The 20,373-nt window shown below is 41.3% G+C and overlaps 1 long non-coding RNA gene across 1 annotated transcript in view; it reads left to right on the top strand.

The window, feature by feature from the left end:
- LOC146768177 (uncharacterized) overlaps positions 1-18,483 on the top strand; it is a 62,568-nt gene extending 44,085 nt beyond the window's left edge. The window contains exon 2 of the long non-coding RNA XR_014953249.1: positions 17,050-18,483. This is a non-coding gene — a long non-coding RNA (uncharacterized LOC146768177). The remainder of the gene's footprint in view (positions 1-17,049) is intronic.
- The last annotated feature ends 1,890 nt before the right edge of the window (positions 18,484-20,373 follow it).

Below are 20,373 nucleotides of genomic sequence, written 5' to 3'. Positions count from 1 at the left end.
CTTTAGATTTAATGTTCTTTTCATTCCCCCTCCTTAGGAGTGCATTCATAGTTCTAAATTACTGGAAAGAAAATGGTTCTTTCAGAGAGAAAAGTGTGTGCATTCTTCTTTCCCCCTGAATAGCAAAAACACAGCAGTATCTCAAAGTGCCAAGTCCTGCACTTGAATCACAGCAGCCCCAAGCAGTGCCACAGGCTGGGGGCAGGGAGGCTGAGAAGATGCCTGGAGGAAATGGATCTGGTGGTGCTGGTTGACAGCAGCAGAAGAAGAGCCACGGTGTGCCCGGGTGGCCAAGAAGGCCAATGGATCAGCAATGGTGTGGCCAGCAGGACCAGGGCAGTGATTGTCCCTCTGTACTTGGCAGTGGTGAGGCCACAACTTGAGTCCTGTATTCAGTTCTGGGCCTTTCACTGCAAGAACGACACTGGGCTGGTGGAGCTTGTCCAGAGAAGGGCAACGGAGCTGGGAAAGGGTCTGAAGCACAGGTCTTGTGGGGAGCACTGGAGGAGGCTCAAGGGAGACATTGCTGCTCTCAACCATGACCTGTAAGGAGGGTGTAACCATGTGGAGATCAGCCTCTTCTCCAGGTAACAAGTTGCCTCAGGCTGTGCCAGAGGAGGTTTAGATTGGATATCAGGAAAAAAATTTTTGTGGAAAGGTTTGTAGATTATTGGAACAGGCTATTCAGGGAAGTGATGGAGTCACCATCCCTGGAAGCGTTCAGAGAACACGCAGATATCACATCTGAGAACATAATTTAATTATGAGCATGGTGGTAATGCTAGGTAGATGGCTGGACTTGATGATCTCAAAATTCTTTTTGAACTTTAATGATTCAATGATCTTCCAAGAATTGCTCTTGTTTTTTCCCTTGGTGAAGCTCCTTCATACTTCAGGCTTTTACCCCCACTCTGCCAAACCAAGAGAGAAGCCAGGAGCGATCCTGCCATTCATGATGCTATTGGCTACAATAGCTGTTTTACTTCCTTGGTGGGGCTCCTGGGTACTTCAGGCTATTTTGTTGTTGTTGTTGTTGTTTCTTCTACCAGGAAAGCAACTTAGAAGTATCTGCTTTCAGGCAAAAATCTTTGGCTAGTAATATGGGTGGGTTGATTTTTGCCTGCAAAATTCTGCCTGCAAAATTCCACCTGCACGGGGGTTAATTCAGGCACGATACACATATTTTCATCAATCCTTTCTGTAAAACTGAATGTCTTTTACAACCACACATATTGAATCATATTTTGAAAGAATTTGTAGTAGAAGGTTTATTTTATTGTTTTTTAGTTAAAATTCTTCCACAGAACATCAGCCATGGACAAACAAGGTGCCTGATCGCTGCTTATTAGAAATGCAAAAGATTAGATAATGGGGTATCTGGAGAGGAAGAAAGTAGCTTAATGCAATTATTTTAATTCTTTCAATTTCTTTCACCCCCACTTCTTATTGAATAGTTCCTGAATACAGGAAATTAAATTCTTATCTGGAAATTAGCTTTCTGCAACACAGATTTCCATACATCACTGGATATGTTGGCTTATTTTGCATTTATATCAGGAAAAGATCTGTGCTGTTCTGCCTCTGGAGCAAAATAGTCCTTCTGGATGCTGTATGAAGAGCAGCCCATGACTAGAAAGAGGATTTTTTTTTTCTCATCTGAAATGATCTTATCTGAAAGGGTTTTCTCAGATACTGAACTCCATTTGTGAGTCTAATTTAAGGAATCCAGTTAGAGGTAAAGATGTTCCCTTAGCTTTCATTCAGGTATTTCATTTTAACCATGATGGCAATTAATTTATGTTCATCATGCAGCCAATGTCCCCCTGAATTCAGAGTGCTCCAGGCAAACAAAAGATGCTGTTGAGGTCAGTGTAATTTTGCCATGTGGCAATAGTAGGCAAAGGTAAATTGCTTTCTCCTATTTCAATCTAAATGCTAAGTGCTCCAAGCTCTAAAAATTTATGTGTACTCTTCTACTGAAGGGGTGCCAACCAGGATAGCAGGCATGTTGCACTTAGCCAGGAAGCAGTGCTTTAGCAGTGACCCAGGAAAGGAGCTGGTGTTACTTGTTCCCCACAGTGGGTCAGACTTGGTACTGCTCTAACTGTTCAACCCTCCTGTGAGCACTAAATTCAGCAACAAGTCTATAAAGCACTCAATGTTTACATTTCTCATGGTGAGAAGAGACACAACTGTCTGGAATCAGTCTCTGTTGAATATCTTTGGATCATTGATATCCTTTCCCCATCAAGTGCCTAGGGAGAAATATAAAAGTTAAATATTCCGTTTACTCAACTTCTAACACTGAAAGCTGCTGGCAAGGTTGGCAGCTTTGTTTGAGCTGTGGTACAGACTAGAACATTCTGACATCCCTCCATTTGAGTTAATAGATTTTTTTTAAAGTCACTGAACACATGTAATGCAGTAGGAGCCAATAAAAATACCAATTTCATCAGCAGAATTAAGCACAGAACATAATAAGAATTTAGAAGAGATTAATGGAACCAGGAACCATGAGAGATAGATACATAGATACAACATCTGTGGACACATGAGTTTGCATACAGCTAAACACAGTGAAGGGGAAGATGTCAGTGCAAGGTGTACAAGCGGCAGGTGGGCTCCCTCCCTGGGAGAAGCTGCTGCAACAAGGGGAAGCTGGAAGATGCAGTGGTCTTACATGGGATTTCCAGACAGAGGCTATAAATGTGCCTTCATGGGCACAGCCTGGAACATCAAACTTGTACACATCTAATCACATACGAAAATGCATCAAACCATGCAAAATTCTGCTTCTCTGGTATTAAACCCATGTTAAAACTGAACATATCTGCTTTGGATAATGAACATGGGACACTGGTGCTATTTCCTCATTTCCAGGATGCTCAGCTTCTGCTTCCCAAGCAGCCATGTCCCCTGGCAGTGCTGCTGTATTTTTCATTATGATATTCTGTACATGCAGCATTACAAAAAAATTCATCACTTTGTCCCTGAGGCTTTGGCTCTTCCCACGCTTTTATTTGCTCAATCTTTTTCTAAAACTAGTCTAGGCTTTCTATTCCTCTTCTCAGTTTTTTATTCCTTCCTCCATCCACTGACCCTCCTCTTAATAAAAATTGGGTTTTTGTGATTTTCTTCCTAATATCTAATCTCTTAATCTCCTAATCTAATCTCCTAATATCCACTCTTAGTTTAAAGCCATTCTTCCGTGTCCTTTCACTACAGACCCTGGTAAAAAGTCCCTCTCTTGTCCCTCCCAGTTTTCTTGTAGGTCCCCTTTAGGTACTGGAAGGTGCTATAAGGTGTCCCTGGGGCCATCACTTCTCCAGGCTCAACAACCCCATTTGACAGATGAGGGCCTGAAGACTTGGGTGTTTAAATGCAAAAAAAAACTGAGGTCAATGAGGAGTTAACTATCTCAATTCCTTCATGGTCCTGGGTTGCAGTGGTTTCCTTCACACAGTAGTTCCAATTCCAAATAAAATTTTGACTTGAGGAGATGATAGACTTTATGTGCTCTGGTGTTTGGGTAGACACTGAATACTGTGTTTCATCACCTACTTATGTTTTTTTGTTGTTCTTTCTGTATGTACACAGGAGGGAGTAAAAAACTGTATTTTCAATGGGTAGCAGTTGAAAGGAAGAGAAATATTTCATATTTGAGCAAAACAGACAGGAAGGTCCTGATGCCTAATGATAGGTGCCCCCTGCATAGCTTAGATCTTGCCTTTCTTAGGCATACAAAACTCTCTGTAAGTTTTGTGTATTCAAACAAAAGAAATCTTCAAATGCAGCTGCACTGCATTAAATGGATTTTTCAGGATCCCAAGGGGCATTTTCCTCAATAACAAATCATTACCCAGTTCTAGAAAACATTTGTGGGAGTGAGACTCAGGTCCTTAAATCTTAAGCATAAATAGGGTTCTTCCCAGGAGTGGAATGCTGTTGAGGTTTTTTTCTCAGGAAGCCCTGGAGCCTGAGCAACCAAACATTAGCAAGGACGGAAGCATTGAATGCTCTGAAGAAGAAATGGGGAGAGGGAAGAAGATCTATTTTGGTGCTTTTATTCATTGAGCTCTCCTAACCTGGCCATGTGTGTTTGTGCGTGGGCCAAAGTGTGCTAGACCACCTTTCATTGCCAAGGCTTTAGTATTTGGTGTCTGTGACTGGTGGGAGATAAGAGCCACCTACAAACATTACAGTGTTTTACATTGGCATATCTGTCCCCAGACCACTTTGTAACAAACCAAATCCTTTGCTAAAGACATTAGAACTTCGATTAAAAGCAGTGCAATCTCACTGCGTAATGAGCCCTCACGGGATGAGTTGCTGAAGTTACTTGTTGCTTTAACAAGTGCAGTGCCAGATGGGCTGAAGGAGGCCTCAGTGGAAGACTTCAGAAGGGACTCTGAGAAGTTGTTGGCATGTACAGTGATAACAAGGTGATAGCATTTTCAGAACTGACCTTGTTTCTACCACTTAAAAGAAACTCTCCCTGTGATAAAGAGACTTTTAGGAGATCTCTGTATCGGATAATGACATTGTAATGGATATAGACACTGTCACATGTTGGGAGTGACTGATCTCACATGATAATCAAGATGCTTGGGCTGCAAAACCATCCAGGTTGTCCTGAATTACTGCATTTGTATATTCCTCTCAATTTTGTGACTATTTAGTATGAGGACAAGATGATCTGCCTCAGCTTGTGTGAGTGCCACTGTCACAGCAGCTGTGGGGGCTGTGCTGCATGGGCTCTCACCCCTACAGCAGTGAGGGAGCTGCACAGGGCATGGTCTCCACGTCAGCCTGAGCCTGACCAGCTCCTGCTGACCGGGCCTGGAGAGAGGGTCACAGTGACACGTCTATCCAATTACAGAAAAAACACAACACAGAGCTCGCTGGGCAACCTTTGCACCTGTGGCCAGGAAAAACCAGCCAGGCAAAGGCACCTTGCAGCTTAACAACCTGCTGCACCCAGCGATGAATTGGGAACCTGAGCGAGGGTGCACAGACAGGCCAGGTCTTAATTTCTGCCCAGCCTCCCACCAGGCTGTGGGTGCATCTTTCACCCTCTCTGCACCCGACTTGCTTTTAGTACTTCTTCCCTACCTCCCAAGCATGTTGAGAGGATAAACACATTGGAGAGATCATAGCTGTTCAGACACTGCAGTGTTTGTGGGGAACAGTGGGAACACAGCAGCACCAGAGATAGAAACCTGTGGGCAGAGATGTCTGTGTGTGTTATCCCGTGGGTTAGTTACTCACCCCATGTGTTCAGACTCGATAGACACAAACACACAATTTGAGCTCAGGCTGGCTGGTTATCTGCCCCACACTGGCTTTTACAGACACAGTTGCATAACCTAGTTAAATAAAGCAGCTTCTCAGCTTCTTCTTTTTTTTTTTTTTTTTTTTTTTTTTGAGTATAACATGAAGTGAAGGAATAAAGTTCTCTTTGAATATTTTTGCTTTTCCCCCGTTGATAGATTTTCTATTCAAAACCAAGACTTGTTTATTTTTATAAAATAAATTATGTACTCCCTCTAGTGTCAGAGATTGTATATAGGCTTAAACCAAGCTTGATCAAATGTTGCTATAAATGCTCAAATAAGGTGCAATTTCATTTCTACACATTTTAAGGTTAATAATTTATAGTGAGGTGTAGAATTAACAACAATCCTACCTGCTGCTGCTCTGCTTCCTCAGCACTGCAGCTATAGAAAATAAATATATTATTAAACAGTGCAATAAAGGAAATACTTGTCTTATTTATAAAGCCAGATCTCTGATTAAGGCCTTTTGTAATCCTCTTTAATTCCAGTTCCAAACTCCTGCTTTGAAAACAAACATCTGAAAAGCCAAATTGTAACCGAAAGGTGCCAAACGGGAGAGCTAGAGTCAGGTGAAAATCCAGGGAAGGACTCCTGAAATCCATCAGAGAAGAAAAAGGGAGTCTCCTGAGTGCCCTTATGTCTATTATGATTTCATGTGCTTTCCCAGGTCATCTTTTACCACAATCTGTGGAGCACAGGAACACAAGTCTTTAGGCTGTTGGAGCGCCTGGGGCAGTTCCTTGGGGCAGTGAGTGCACCAGGTTGAACAGTGCAGCTGCACAAGATGCTCAGTGCCTCCCTATTTCTGCCTGAAGAGGGCCAAAGGCAGTCCTGGTTCAGGGGCTCCATGCTCCCCCATCCACCTTTTTCAAACCATCATTGCTAGAGTTCTTCCAAAAGGTCTGGGGAAAGGTGTGTCTTCTGTTGTACAGAGGGGAGCACTCCTGGCTTCCAAAAGCAGCATGTTGACCAGGATATTGGATGTCCTCCATGGTTTCTGCTCTGGTGCTGTTTTTAAATTATGGGTAGAGGTAACAGCCTCTGTTTTTCACTAATTGGAAAAAATGAATGTCCCTGGCAGCCTGGCAGCTGGCCACCTGCAAAGACTCTGGTTTTCCTGCCAAGCAAGGTCACAGAAATGCAGAGCTTGGTAGGGTGAGTGGTGGCAGGTGAAAATGGAAAACACAGGAGGCATTCCAAGTCCAGGGGAGGATCAGTCCCTGTGTCTGGTCTGGGTAAGTGTTTTCACTCTGAGGCAAACACACAAATACTGAAGCCATGAATGTTTGCAGGTGCTGACCACTCACAAACAAACTCCTTTCCTTTAACCACCTAACCACTAATTATACACATCTTATTTTATCCACCCAGTTTGAAAGAACTATGATTACTCTTTGCCTAATCTTTCCTCCAAATATCATGCCCAAGGCTGGCAGGCTGTGGGCAGTGCAGGGGAGGCAGCAGCATGCACAGTGTGGCAATGAAGCTGCAGAGGTGAGGGGTAGGTGCTGCATCCACAGGCATTGACTGCATCCCCAGGCAGGTCTGGAGAAGGTGCTCACCTGGGATCTGCAACTATCCAGACATCAGCAGCTTCAAAGCCTGGTTTTCAGGAAGTAAAAGAAAACAGCAGCTCTCAATGCTTCTGGTTTCCTAAAAATATACAAGGCTGTGCCCTTAAAGTTGTGCATGGCATGGCTGGCCAACCTTTTTACCAAAAATATAGCCAAGACTATGCTGTGCACCCAAAAATGTAGAGGTGAGATCATACTGTCTCCTCTTCACCTGTTTGCTGCAGTCAGGTAACACACAGGGCCAGGCAGCAAGCAGGAATCATCACCAGTTGGGGGTCCACCTCCCTCTCTGGTGACCTTCTGGTTCTCCATGACTCAGCTGTTTTCTGCTTTTGATCACACCCATCTCTTCCCTCTCAAAACAAGATTAATTATTTGAAGGCACCAGGTATTGTACTGATGATGGGAATTTGTTACTCACAAAGCTGTGTGATCACCCTGGGGTCCCCACTCCTGCCCACCTGCAACCAAGTGATTACCCTCAGTTAGGATCTCACAGCTCCTTCCTTTCAAAAGAGAAATAAAATGAGTGATTATCTTTGAAGTTATTGTGTTTCTTTACAAATTGCCTAAAAATGTTATTTCCCTGAACAAGTGCACAAAGACTAATTTATTTACTACAAACCTCAGCTCATTTTCAGCCAGGCCTTTGCCCAAAAGTTTTCTCTCTTTCAGTAACAGCAAATATTTTTTCCAGTATTTCAAGATCACGACACTGTAAAGACTCTGAGAAATTATCAGGAATGCTTGGAGGTGCACAGCTGTGGGCTGGAAGGCAATAAAGAGAAATTTCAACAAGGGAAATTTGGATACAAGGAAATTTTTTGTCACCATGATGACAGTCGAATACTGGAATATATTGGGAAGAGCAGTTGTTGAAGATATATTCAAACTCAGCTGGAAATGGTCACAAGCTACCTGATTTTTGAACTTTCTTTGAGCAGGAGCTTAGATGAGATGACCTCCAAAGGTCTCTGAATAAACAGATGCTGTCATTCTGTAATTACATGTAATAAAATAACATAGCCACCTTTCAGATACTATTGTGATTTCTCCCTGTTGCATGGATAGCAGAAGCATTGACTAAACTTTGTCAGGGCAAGAGGACATATCCACAGGCTGCACCAGGGGAGAGGCAGGAAGAATTTCTTCACAGAATGAGCTGTTAAGCTTTGGAACCAGCTCCCCAGGGAAGTAGTGGGGTCTCCATCCCTGGAGGTGTTCAAGAAATTGCTGGATGTGGCAGTGATCTAGTTCACATGGTGGTAATTGGTCAAAGACCAGACTCGGTGATATTGGAGGTGTTTTCTGATTTAAATGATTCTGTGATTCTGCAAACTAAAGATTCAGTGTTCACCTATCCCACCAGTATCCAGCCTTTTACTTGTCTATTCTCTAATACGTGGAGTCATCATCCCATCTCTGCTGAAAACAACTGTTCTGTCCCTGTCCCACTAGAGGGTGCTTTAGCAATATAAATCTTAAATTCTTGATTTAATGCTGATTACTGTCATCATACTACTGAACTACTTTGCATATTGGAGACTGACAACCCTTTGAGGCTCCCTGAAGAGCTTTGAAATAATAGATCTGCAACATTTGGAATGCAACATTTGTGCACGTGTGATAAGCATGCAAACAACACTAATGAATACACACACAAAATTTAGGGTTTGTTTCTTAAAAGCTAAGAAACTGGAAAACTCTGCAGTATTTCTTTCAATAGCAACTGTCTTTAATTTTTTCTCAGTTTGGTGGTACCTGGTATCTTGGGACAGCTCTCCACAACTAGACATTAGAGACAGTCAATGTTCAGATAATTTGAGTGGGCACTGGCAGGACTTGCAGTTGTTGTTACCTTTTGTGATTTCAATGTGAGTGTCCTGTACTTTAGTACATTTTTCTTTTGTTATTGTTTTTAAAGGACAGCCCTTACAGCATCCTGTTTGCTTAGAAGGGCTAACATTCCTTGGCACAAAAACTGAGGGAAATATAGCCCCTCTGAAACCATCATCAAAATCCTTGTGAACATCTGTGGAGCCATTGTTGGCAGACAGGCTTAAGTTGTGTCTCTTAAGTCTTCAAATTTAAGGCAAGTACAAACAGTCCCCATCCTGATAACTCTCCTGAAGATCACAGGTACACAAGAATGGAAGGAAGGTGTTCTTCTTTAGCTCTTGTCATAGGAGGAGTGGTTGTAGATGTAATGTATAATCTTTTCACATTATAAAAAATGTGATGGGTCACAGGCAGTCACATTGTTGGTGATGCTGTTATACCCAAGCTCTTTTACTTACCATGATCTGCTCTCTTGCTGAAACTCAACAGAGACCTGACATTTATCATCAGGTAAATATGGCAAAGAGTGGCTGGGGCATTGCTCAGGTTCACTCTACTGTAGCTTTTGAAATGCGTGACAGCACAGTTATAAACCTGCAGGCAGTTTTATTGTGAGCTACAAATCTGTCATTTAGACTCATGAACAAAGCATTCTGCTCTCAGCAGCTGTAAGCACGTGGCTAACATGAAGAAGAATCCAACTAAAAATAGCATTAGTTTTGGAGAAAATTTTATATATATAATGTGGGATATGGTGGAATAAATAAAAGGAGTACTAGCCTTACCTTCACTTTTTATTGATAAGCAATGGCTGAGTTTCAATGCATCCAGATGAGACCTAGGAGAAATGCAGTTGGAGTTCTCTGGTACATCTGGCCTCATCTGGCAGTCCTGGAAGCTAATCCACTTACCTAGTGGTGGGCTAAAATAATCTCTGACTGCATTCCAGACAGACAAAAATGTCTCTCCGTGGCTGTATCTCTCTTTTTTTCCTTGAAAACACTTCCTTGTGTGTTACCACCTTGTCAAACTCTACCAGTAACACAGTTAAGTGTTCAGGCATTGGGTCAAGGCAGAAAGAAGGCAATGAAAATAGGAAGATAAAGGGCGATGTGTGCTGTGAGGGGGTTTACAACTCCCAGAAAAAAAAAGAAAAGGCAAACTGATAATGTAAAGAGAATGGGTTTCACAGGCATAAAAACCTATTGCAGTGAAGTAAAATCCTACTGGAAGCCTTAGAGGAAAATGATCTTGCAAGGCATGGCATCTCCTTGTAGAAGCCACATGAAAGACAGAAGTGCAAACTCCATCCTAGCAGAGGAGGCTGTAAGATGGAGTCACACACTAGCATGGCCAGCCACAAGCTCTTCTGCCTCCTCAAAGAAAGGAAGAAAGCTCCCAGAAACCCTATGTCTATCTAAAGGGCAGACTGAAAGGATAATTGTGCAGAGGCACGACCATAAAGCTGAGGAGCAAAACCAGATACAGCTCCTCTGGAACACAGATAAACAGGGTGTATTAATGCTTTCATAATATTGAAATGACATAAGAGTCATCTAAACTTGTAATGGAGCAGGAAAATTATCTACTGATTACATGGTGAAAAGTATCCTCAGTAGTCACTAAGGGTCACTCAGGACCACGTAGTTAATGTAGTTAACACCAGCAGCTGAAAATAAAAAATCAGGATACAGCAGGGAATGGGTAAACTAACAGTGTTGATGAAGGTTAGAGTTCTCAGTCCTGGTGGCTCAGAAAGGTCACACAGGTACTGGGTGATGCTGGGCTCCAGTCACACTTTCAGTTGAGGAGTAATGGCTCCAGCCAGGTGAGGCATTCACAGTGCCCTGCCAACCCTCCCCCAGCTTGGAGCTAGCTGCTCCTGCTGCTGTGATCCCATGAAAGAAAAGGCTGCTTTTCAGCCTGATCATAGTCCTGGCTCCAGCTCCCTGCTCAGCCATGGCCAGGGGAGGAGTGGGAGTGGGGCAGGACCTGTGGCTGTGGCCACAACCTCTCTGGGGAGTCACTCTGCAGTGCAAACGTGCAGGAGCCAGCCAGAGCAGCCTCAGAGCTGATAGAGAACTTCAGAGAGCTTAGTTAAAACAAGATATTTCATAGCAGAGAAAGGTTGATGCTGTTCCTACCACTGAAAAGAGGACATATTTACTGACTAGACAGCTTCTCTTGATTTTCTCTCCTAAATCTGGAGGAAATATAAATTATTAACTAGTCAGCTTATCTTGATTTCCTCTCCAAAATCTGGAGGGACTAATCAAGCAACTTGTAACCATAAAAAGGATATAAATGACAGCCAACATGGTTCTGATGATAATAAATCAAGGAAAGTTTATTTCCTCCAATGACAGGGAAACAATCCATGTGAATTGGAGGGAGGCACTACCTGCTACTTCTTTAGTACCATTATTGTCACTACCCTCTCTTCTCTGGCCTGTACAACAAACTCACGAACAAGTGAGTGAAATATATATTAATTGTTGGAACTCAAAATGTCTCTCAGACACTTTTAGAGGTTCCAGGCCTTGGTCAGAAGCTTTTTAGACCCTGGCAGGCAGCTGCAAACAGCTGTGATTTTGAGTTTGAGCCATGGAATGAGTTACCAACTTTGACGGTGGAACAAGCAGTCACAAAGGTTTAGATAGTATAGTAAAAGTAGCTACAAAGTAGAGGGGAAATTTTTTTAGTATTGTACAGAGGGTTTTAGCACCTGTACAGGGGGGGTTTCACTTTGTACATGGGGGTCAGATGTTCTAAGATGGAGGAATGTGGGCTGATCCTGTTCTTCCTCCTTCTTTTTCCTTACCTCCATGTTCTTAGTGATGCTGGCACTTATGGATTGGTTTAGAGTAGAAAAGCACTTTGTAATGTAGGTAGTAGGTATTGGGGGAAAACTGTAAACATGGGACACATAATATATAATATAAAAGATAGCAGCAGCCCTGGGTGGGTGGGAGAAGAAGAAGACAGCAGACAGAGAGGGTGTCAGGGTGGGTGTGTGCCTCTGCCTGGGCCTCTGACCAAGCAGCCACAGCCTGAGAAGACAATCTTTTAGATAACTAATAATAAACTGCCTTGAGACCGAACAACAAGAGGCTGCAGAGTTTTTCTTTGGAAGTACGGGTTGGAGGAGACTTTACCACCACACGAGACCCCTGACCAAGCCCGGGGTTCACACAATTAGTAGGAGGTGTTATCAGTGTATAGGTAATGGCTACCCATAATTCACAATCAGCACAGAATGATGTATCAAGAAAGATCCCACAAGGATCTGTCCCACATCCAGTATTATTCAATATTTTCATTAATGATTTAGATGATGAATTAACAAGTATACTTTATTAAATTTTCAAGCAACACCACTGCTGGAAAGGCCACAAGCGTGAAGAAGGACAGAACCAGAATTTAAAACATTCTTGATAAATTAGGAAAATAGCCTGAAAGTAATAGGCAAAAATTCAATAAGGACACACAAAGTTCTACATTTATTTCTCCTAAATGCAGGATGGAAAATGTCTGGCTATGCAGCAGTAATGCAGAAAAACACCAAGCTTTACAGTGAATCACAAACTAATCATGAGTCAAAAGGATCACACAGCAGCAAACCAGGCAAACTTGGTGTAGATGAGTTAGGCTTCTGTCTCTGAGCCAGATGAAGAGATTTCTGTCTGTACTTGGTAGTAATAAGGGTCTGGCTTTTGTTAGCACTAGCTGTGAAAAACACTGGCCAAGTGGGGAGGACCAAAGCAGAATGGAGAGAATAAAAAACACTCTAGAAAGCAGGACTTATGCTGTGAGAAGAGATTAAAGAAAATGGGACTGTTTAGCCCAGGGAAGGAAAGGCGAGAGGGAAATTATGCCAGTTCTCACTTGTATAAAAGACAAAAACAAAGTGTAATTTTTTTCCATGTCCATCCTGAGACAGAAAAGCAAAAACGAGTTGAAACAAAAGGAATCTAGAATATGTATAAACTCTTTTCCCTGCCCATCCTGAGAAAGATAAGAGAGAATGAGTTGCAATAAAAGGAATCTAGACTGGGTACCAACAAAAACGTAAGGCAAGCAAAGTCTTGAACAGATTGCCTAATGACAATGTAGACAGTATTTAAAGACTTTGAAGGATGATCTGGACACTCAATGAAAAATGTTTGGCACAAGTAAGAACCTGTTTGAAACCTTACTACAAAAAACATTCATCACAAGTTTAAGAGAAGATACATTCACAAGTTTAAGGGGAGATACATTGTTCTGCTCACATCACTACAACAAGTATATTAAAAAAAAACCACAACAACAACAACAAAAAGGAAAAAACAAGAACACACACATACCAAAAAAAAAAAACCACAAAAAACCAAAAAACCAAAAAACAACCCCAAAGAAACCCTTAAAAAAAACCCAAAACCCAGTATCCCAAAATATTGTACCTGGAAATTGAGAACTATTTTTTTCTCAATTGAGCTAATCTCAGTCCTACAGCCTGGGCAATACTGTGATCCTTACATGTCTCCCCATTACCCAGCCACTTGCTGTTGTGCCATACCACAGAATCATAGGAAGGTTTGGGTTGGAAGAGACCTGGAAGTCCAGTTCTAACACCTCTGCCATGGGCAGGGACTCCTTTCACTAGACCAGGTTGCTCAGAGCCCTGTCCAAGCTGGCCTGGATCACTTCCAGGAATGGGGAAGTCAAAACATCATGTAACCATGCTTTTTCTCCATACTGCATTAGAAAACTTGTAATTCATTTGACTAGTTTTGTTTTAGGATACAATTGTTTGATTGCCTCTGTTGAGCATCCTGGAACAGTTTAGACAGCATTTTATAAAAAGTCCTTTATAGACCTTTTTGGGGATAAAAACATATCAGAGTTTATCAGTATGTTTATCAGTATGTTTATCAGTATGTTTATCCTAGTATTTACAATGTGTTTATACTAGCAATTCTGCCATGACTTGGCCTAATATTTTTGACAGCTTTTGGTGCAACCTGGGGTTTCTTCTTTTCTCTGTTTACACTCAAACAAAGACAGCAACATCTGGAGACTTTCCTTTGCTATTTCAAGAATCTCTTGCCACAGAATATATTTGGGTGGTCACAATGCCTATATGCCATTCCTGGCAGCTCTGTAAGATTTCTGTAAGATTTCTACCACTGCTTGCATAGGTAAGCAATTAGATATGCGTTAACCTTTCAGCCAAGACTGAATAGTCAAGGTTCAAAATGCCAGCCTGGTATTTCTGAGCTGTCCAAGACTCCAGGGAGTTTATATTGCTTATAAAAAGCAATAAATAAACTAAAATCAGAAACATGAAATATGTTTGCAGGAAGCAATCTCCTCATACAGGGTTTATCAATTGCCCTTCTGCAAGTCCCTGCTGACCACAGCACAGGAGTAAGCTGTAGGTAGAACATTTTTTTAAATATCCTGCCAACTTGGTGAACTTTTACTGTCAGGGAAAAATAGGGACGTAACTGGAAGGGAAGGAACTTCTAAACCTGCTGGAGAAGTATAACCTGCCTCTCCTCTTGGAAAGCTGCTCATTTCTCACTGTGCAAGTGTCACTTCCCAGGGTAGGTCCAGGGAAAAGAAATGTCAAACAAATCTTTTCATTAAAAGTGCATATCTTTCCCTTAAACTACTCATCCTGTTCAAACAAAAAACTGGGACAACCAGATTCCGCAACCAAGTCATAATTTCTCACGTGTAATTATTTATCATGATCCCATAGGTTCTGTCTTGCCTCTGAAAACAGAATAGGTTTTACCTGTTTTTATTTCAGATTCATAATGTAATCCCATCTCATCAGAATGAAGATCAACTGCCTGATAATACTGTTCCTATTTCTAATCAGTAGTTTCTTTATTAAATTAATTTACTTTGAAACATCCAATTAAAACATTTGCCTCACAGTAACCAAGAAAGTGCATTGGCCAAATTCTACCAATATTGCAAAGTTCAATAAATTCAAAACCAAGGGTGTGCGTGTTATTTCATTTTAATATGCTCTTGTGCATGCTCATCATGACACAGCACTTAATTACAAGGCCACATACCCTTTATTCCATGGTAATGCCAGACTACTTATGGCCCTGGATGTACAGATCAATTAATAAGCAATTTTATTTGTCTCATTCACTATGTGGCTTCAGGCACACCTGTTGGATCCTGACCTGAAGAAAAGTTTAACTTTTCTCATGGATTTTATACACATGCTTCCTCTTAATACTTTGAGGTTCAATTCACTTTCCCTTCTAGGTGACAGAGTAGTCTGAGGAGCTGACTGTGGCTGATGAAATATTCACACTCTAAAGCCTTATTTCCTGTTGGCTGAGCCAAAACACCACCTAATTTCTCTTGGACTAAATAATTTCTTACACAAATAGATTATTTTCTGATCCAGGTCAGCTGAAGTTCCCACCTTATCTGTGGGAAGTTCTTAACACAAAGCAGCTCAATTAAGTATGACAGAATCGCTTCACTAGGGATCTTCTTATGGAGAAAACCAAATGGGACTCCATAGGGACCTTTCAGGATGGGTTGGGTAGATTATGAGACCCACGGGTGCTTGGGGCAGACCCAAAGGAGTCCCTGGTGTGTAGACAAGCCTCTCCAAGGGCAGCTGGGAGGAGGCAGATTAATTATCCCTGGCCTTTGGGGTAAATGCTATAAGGCAAATGGCAGTAAAGGAATGGAGTATCTTTTAGCCTCTTTAACCATAATTCTTCTGGAATAGAGCCAGACACTCTCAAAGGGGGAATTCATCTCTATCAGTGTCCTTTAGCTTTCTGCATCCATTCCCAAACACAGCCTCACTAGCAGGACTAGGTGTGCTGTAATTAGGTTCAGTCACAACTGAATACAGTAAGACCTAAATTGAAATAGAAGAAATTGCAGTTATTAGAGAAATCTCACTAAAAGCGTTTGTCTTGATAAGATTTAAATCTATATCTTCCAATCCTAAATGGAGAACTACACAGATACGTGTGGATCACAAGGGTCTAGTTAATACAATGATTACACCAGGGACCTTGAACCTGTTCCTACAAACTGGATGGGGAGTAACAGTTTTCACTGTTATGCACTGTCAGTGCAGCCTTTCCACATGTAAAAGAGTGGAATTAATGGGACATTTGGTTTGATAAACGGTGCAACAGCATTAAAATATTTAAGTTATTGGTTATCATGTTTTATAGGAGTAAAAGTCGTGATCGCTACTGATGGGTGAAGACAATAGCATTTGTCATTATTTTACCTTTTGTATAAAGAAAAAAGAGTAAGAAACAATTGTTCAGCTTAATTGTTGCATTTAGTTGTGGTTTCTATGCCTGTCAGATAACAGTTAGCAGGACTATTAAAGTGCATTAGCTCTCTGCTGGTGTTTAATGACAAACAGACATGGTCCATATTCATCAAGCAATTATTTATACCACGACCTTTTATAGAGCTGTGAATTACCCTTAAGACTTTTGCAGTGAGTGATATTTCTAATAAACTGTTAATTTTGCTCCATAAGTTGTTCATATTTTTAAGCTGGGAAACTAAAAACTGTGAAATTAAACCCACAGTGCAAGCTGTGAAAATAGGATCTATGAGACTAGGACACAATTTCAGGTCATTCTAATGTAATAAAAGCACATCATGACAGCAGAAATTAAGGAGAGCTGCAGATATTAATATCTGCACAATAGACTTTTATGAGAATAAATGGAAGTGACCTGCCAAGGTAAAGAATATACACAGATTTCTTCAATGCTGCCACTGGGACAGGCTCAGAAATGGCATCTGTATGCCATCTGACTTACCCTCAGGTCTTCAGCTGCATCAACTCTGTGAGACCCCCTCATCCCTCATGGCAGCTCTGTCAGCTCCTTGCCATCAGGATGGGGCTGACACTCTCTCAAGCTCCCTTGTGTTAGCAACACAATTTTCTGCAATAGAGAAAATAGAAGGAAATTCTGGGGGTCAGGCCACACACTTCTCAATAAGGCCAAATGGTTTCTGATGCCAGAGGAGATGATGTCTCAGACAGGAGCACGTGCTTGGGATGTACCTGGTTCCTGTCACAACATTCATGTCCTAAATCAGAAACTTGCTCAGGCTTTGTTCAGTTCTCCCAAGGGGCCTGATTTTACAAGTACTTCACAAACTAATGTTGCAGACAGGCATCTGGAGAGCTTATCGTGAGAGTATTTGAGCTTAATTTCCCACATTAAGATGCCTAAATGCTTTAAGGAGAAAAATCTGGTCCCAAATGACCTTGAGTACCTTTTCCTCCTTTTCAGAACTGATGGAGACTCTGCAGACTGTCCACCAGACTGCAGTGTCATGTCTTTCCTGACTTTCTCCAAGATCTTCCCCAGAGCACCACCAATAACCTCCCAGCTACTGATTGCCATGAAGCGCCATTGATATCCAAAGCCCAGGTGATGGGTGGATCAAGCCAGGTGCTGTTGAGACTCAAATGGCCTCTGTCTTCTAAAGCTGGAGCCACAGAGAAGAATCATAGAATCATTGAGGTTGGAAAAGATCTCCAAGATAATCAAGTCCAACCTCCAACCAAATACCACCACGCTCACTAAACCATATTGCCAAGTGCCACTACTTGTTTTTTGAACGTTTTCAGGGATGGTGATTTCATGATGGAGACTGACACTGACCATTGTATCATGATGAGTGATTCTCTTAAACTTATTTCTTCCTAAATACAATCTCCTCCTAGTAGATGGTTGGGTAGCATGTAAATGTAATCAGAAATTGAGCACTTATTGTTTGGCCAAATGTCTATTTTTCTAAGAAATTCCTAACTTTTTTCTAACAGGAACCAAACCCAGAAGAATAAGACAACATTTCTCCAGGATTACCATCTTTATTGCTACCTTCCAACACAAAGCAATTTTTCAGGAATAAGGAACAACTTCCAGAAATAGAGTTCAGAATAGAAACACTGATTTTACAGTTTTGAACAAGAACATTATCATTTGTGTCTCTCATTAATGTTTTATAGCTCGATGATTTTCCATTCCTCAGCAATGTACACCACCAGAAATCTTACCTCATTATGTGCTTTCTAAATGGATTTTCCTCTTTTTTCCTATGCAGTATTGCCTCATAGCATGTGACTGATTTAGCGAAACACTTCAAGAATTGATGCCATGTATTAAAATGTAGGTTATATTCACTCAGGAAAAACTCATTTCTCTTGTTACCTGTGGCCAAATAAATTCCAGACTAAGAATCTTCAACATTTCAACGGTACAAGGGCACTGGAGCTGCCTGGGTGTTGAGCTGAAATAACAGATTAATTTTGAAGCCTACAACTCCTTTTGACAATGCCCTCTGACCCCCAAAAGGTACAGCAAAATGTAGGGCTCTTCTTTTACCTTGCTTGGTGCCATCTAATGCCCTGAGAAGGGATGGAAGGTCCTGCTTCACCCTGTGCAGAAAGTGCCATATCAACCAAAGCCTAAGCACATTTTATCTATATGCATAAAGCAGCACTCAGGGAGAAAGGCGACTGAAGCAACACACCTATTCCAACCTCTCTAGTTCACATAATCATTTCAAATGGCATTTATTGTCAAGAAGATACTGGCAGAGTTAGCACTGACTGTTTCATTGCTAGCAAGACCCAACTATGAAAATAATGATTTGGAAATGTGGTGTGGTTTTTTTCCACAGGAAAAAATAAGAGTAGCACAATAAAAACTGCAAAACCAGGCTGTTGTGTTTTCTAGCTGTCTACAGAGAAAAGTAAAAATAATTTTTTTTTTTTTTTGCAAAAGTACTTTTGTACAATCTTGCAGTATCTCACAATCTAATTTTGTTTCAAATCCCATCTCCCAAGAAAGTACCAATAAGAACTTAAAAGAGTCCACAGTACAGATTATACTTCTGTCATGAAGAAAAATTCTAATATGCTTTCAAGGCTGTGATGATTCTAGTTTTTGGAAAGAAATTGAACAATTACAGTACATGGTGTTTTAGTGGTGGGTAACCAGAAAAGATTGATCCTTTTGCCTTACATTTAACACAGTGGTATGTTCTCCACTTGCTTAAGAACACAGTAATACTGAATGCAACTGGTTTATTATCACTTCTTGAAATATGGGATTAAATGACAAAGAGGGAAAAGATTTCTCCCTTTGAAACACCTCAGGTGGATGAGGAAGTATCAGCAATATTTTGTAATTTCAGGTACTGATATTATTTCTCTGTAATAGAGCCTCCATGGCCTTCTTGGTGGCATTTTTCAAACTGTTGACAGTATAGATGTTTGTGGATACAAAAGAGAAGGTCCATCTCCTCAGAGTGATGTGACTTTTCAGGAATTCTTGCAAATTTTTAAGGCATTTGCCATGTAATTTTTACACCAATTAATCAGTTACTAAGTAAGATGTAGCTGATTTAGCAGAACACTGTTGATAGCAGTTAACAAGACTTAAGCTCATCTGGAGTGGGCTGCCACACAGGTACTCACATTGGTTTTTCACAGCCCTAGAAATGTAGCTAAGAGGCCAACATGCAGCAAAGACCTGCAGATCTGGCTCATGGAAAGGAGGCAGCAATGTTCTCCTAGGGATTTCAGGAGAGGGTAAGGAGAATATGAGTAATAAACAAGTGATTTCTTTTGAAAGGGATTTCCACAGGCCATTGGATTAACCCTCCACTTGAAGCAAGAACCCTTAGATAAGACAGCTCAAAACCTTGTCCCGTCACACTGAATATCTCTAGGAGTGGTTTCAGAGTCTCTTTGGTAGCTTGTTCCAGAGTTTGACTATCCTCATGAGAAAGTGTTTTCTTCCTATTATCCAAAGGAAATATTTCTGGCTGCAACCATGTGTCCCTGTCCGCCTGTCCTATCCCTGTGTTCTGAGAAGAGTCACAGCAGAGTATGAAAGAGACAAAATTGATAGACCACTTTGAAATAAAGATTATTTCTGATAAGATGCCTAGATAGGTAAATGGTAGCAGGCATTTTGAAAACCAAGAGATAAAAATTTCCCTGAATGGTCAGGAAAACAGAGATAATGTCAATTCTGAGCTGAGCCAGTAAGAAGATTCATGGTTCTAAGTCCACTAGGCATTACTACCCTTCATTCTGTTCTGTCATTAAAAATAACCACTGTCATAAAACTTCTCTCTTTTTTCTCTGAGGTGCAAGAAGATGGGTTTTATTGTAGTGAAGGCCCGCACAGAGTTCACTTTCAGCCAAGCCAGGCTCATCTGAGAGAAATTGCTGAGACTAAATAGACCAGATGATAGATTGATTTCAGGGCAAGAAAGACAGAAAGACTTATTTAGCCAGCCTCTGGAAATGGGGACTAAAATCCAGCTCTATGAAATGGGAGAGCATCTTTCTGAATGAAAGTGAACATACTTCTCCCAAGGAGAATATGTGTAGGAGGAGAGTGAGATTAGGGTGAAAATTTATAGTTTCTGTTTTTTATCTTTGGGGTGCCAGCAAATGAGGATGATTAGATAGAAGTATTCCTTAGATCATCTCTATTCTGGATGCTGCTCTGTTTGCCAGCATAGACTGGAACTGAGGACATATATACAGTATTTCACAGAGTTACAGAATCAGTCAGGTTAGAAGGGGTCTCCAA

Source organism: Lonchura striata, chromosome 2, assembly GCF_050655825.1.
Source record: "Lonchura striata isolate lonStrDom1 chromosome 2, ASM5065582v1, whole genome shotgun sequence".
Classification (NCBI taxonomy): Eukaryota; Metazoa; Chordata; class Aves; order Passeriformes; family Estrildidae; genus Lonchura; species Lonchura striata.
The sequence above is the reverse complement of the archived record's forward strand: the minus strand, read 5'-3'. Positions and strand labels throughout refer to the sequence as shown.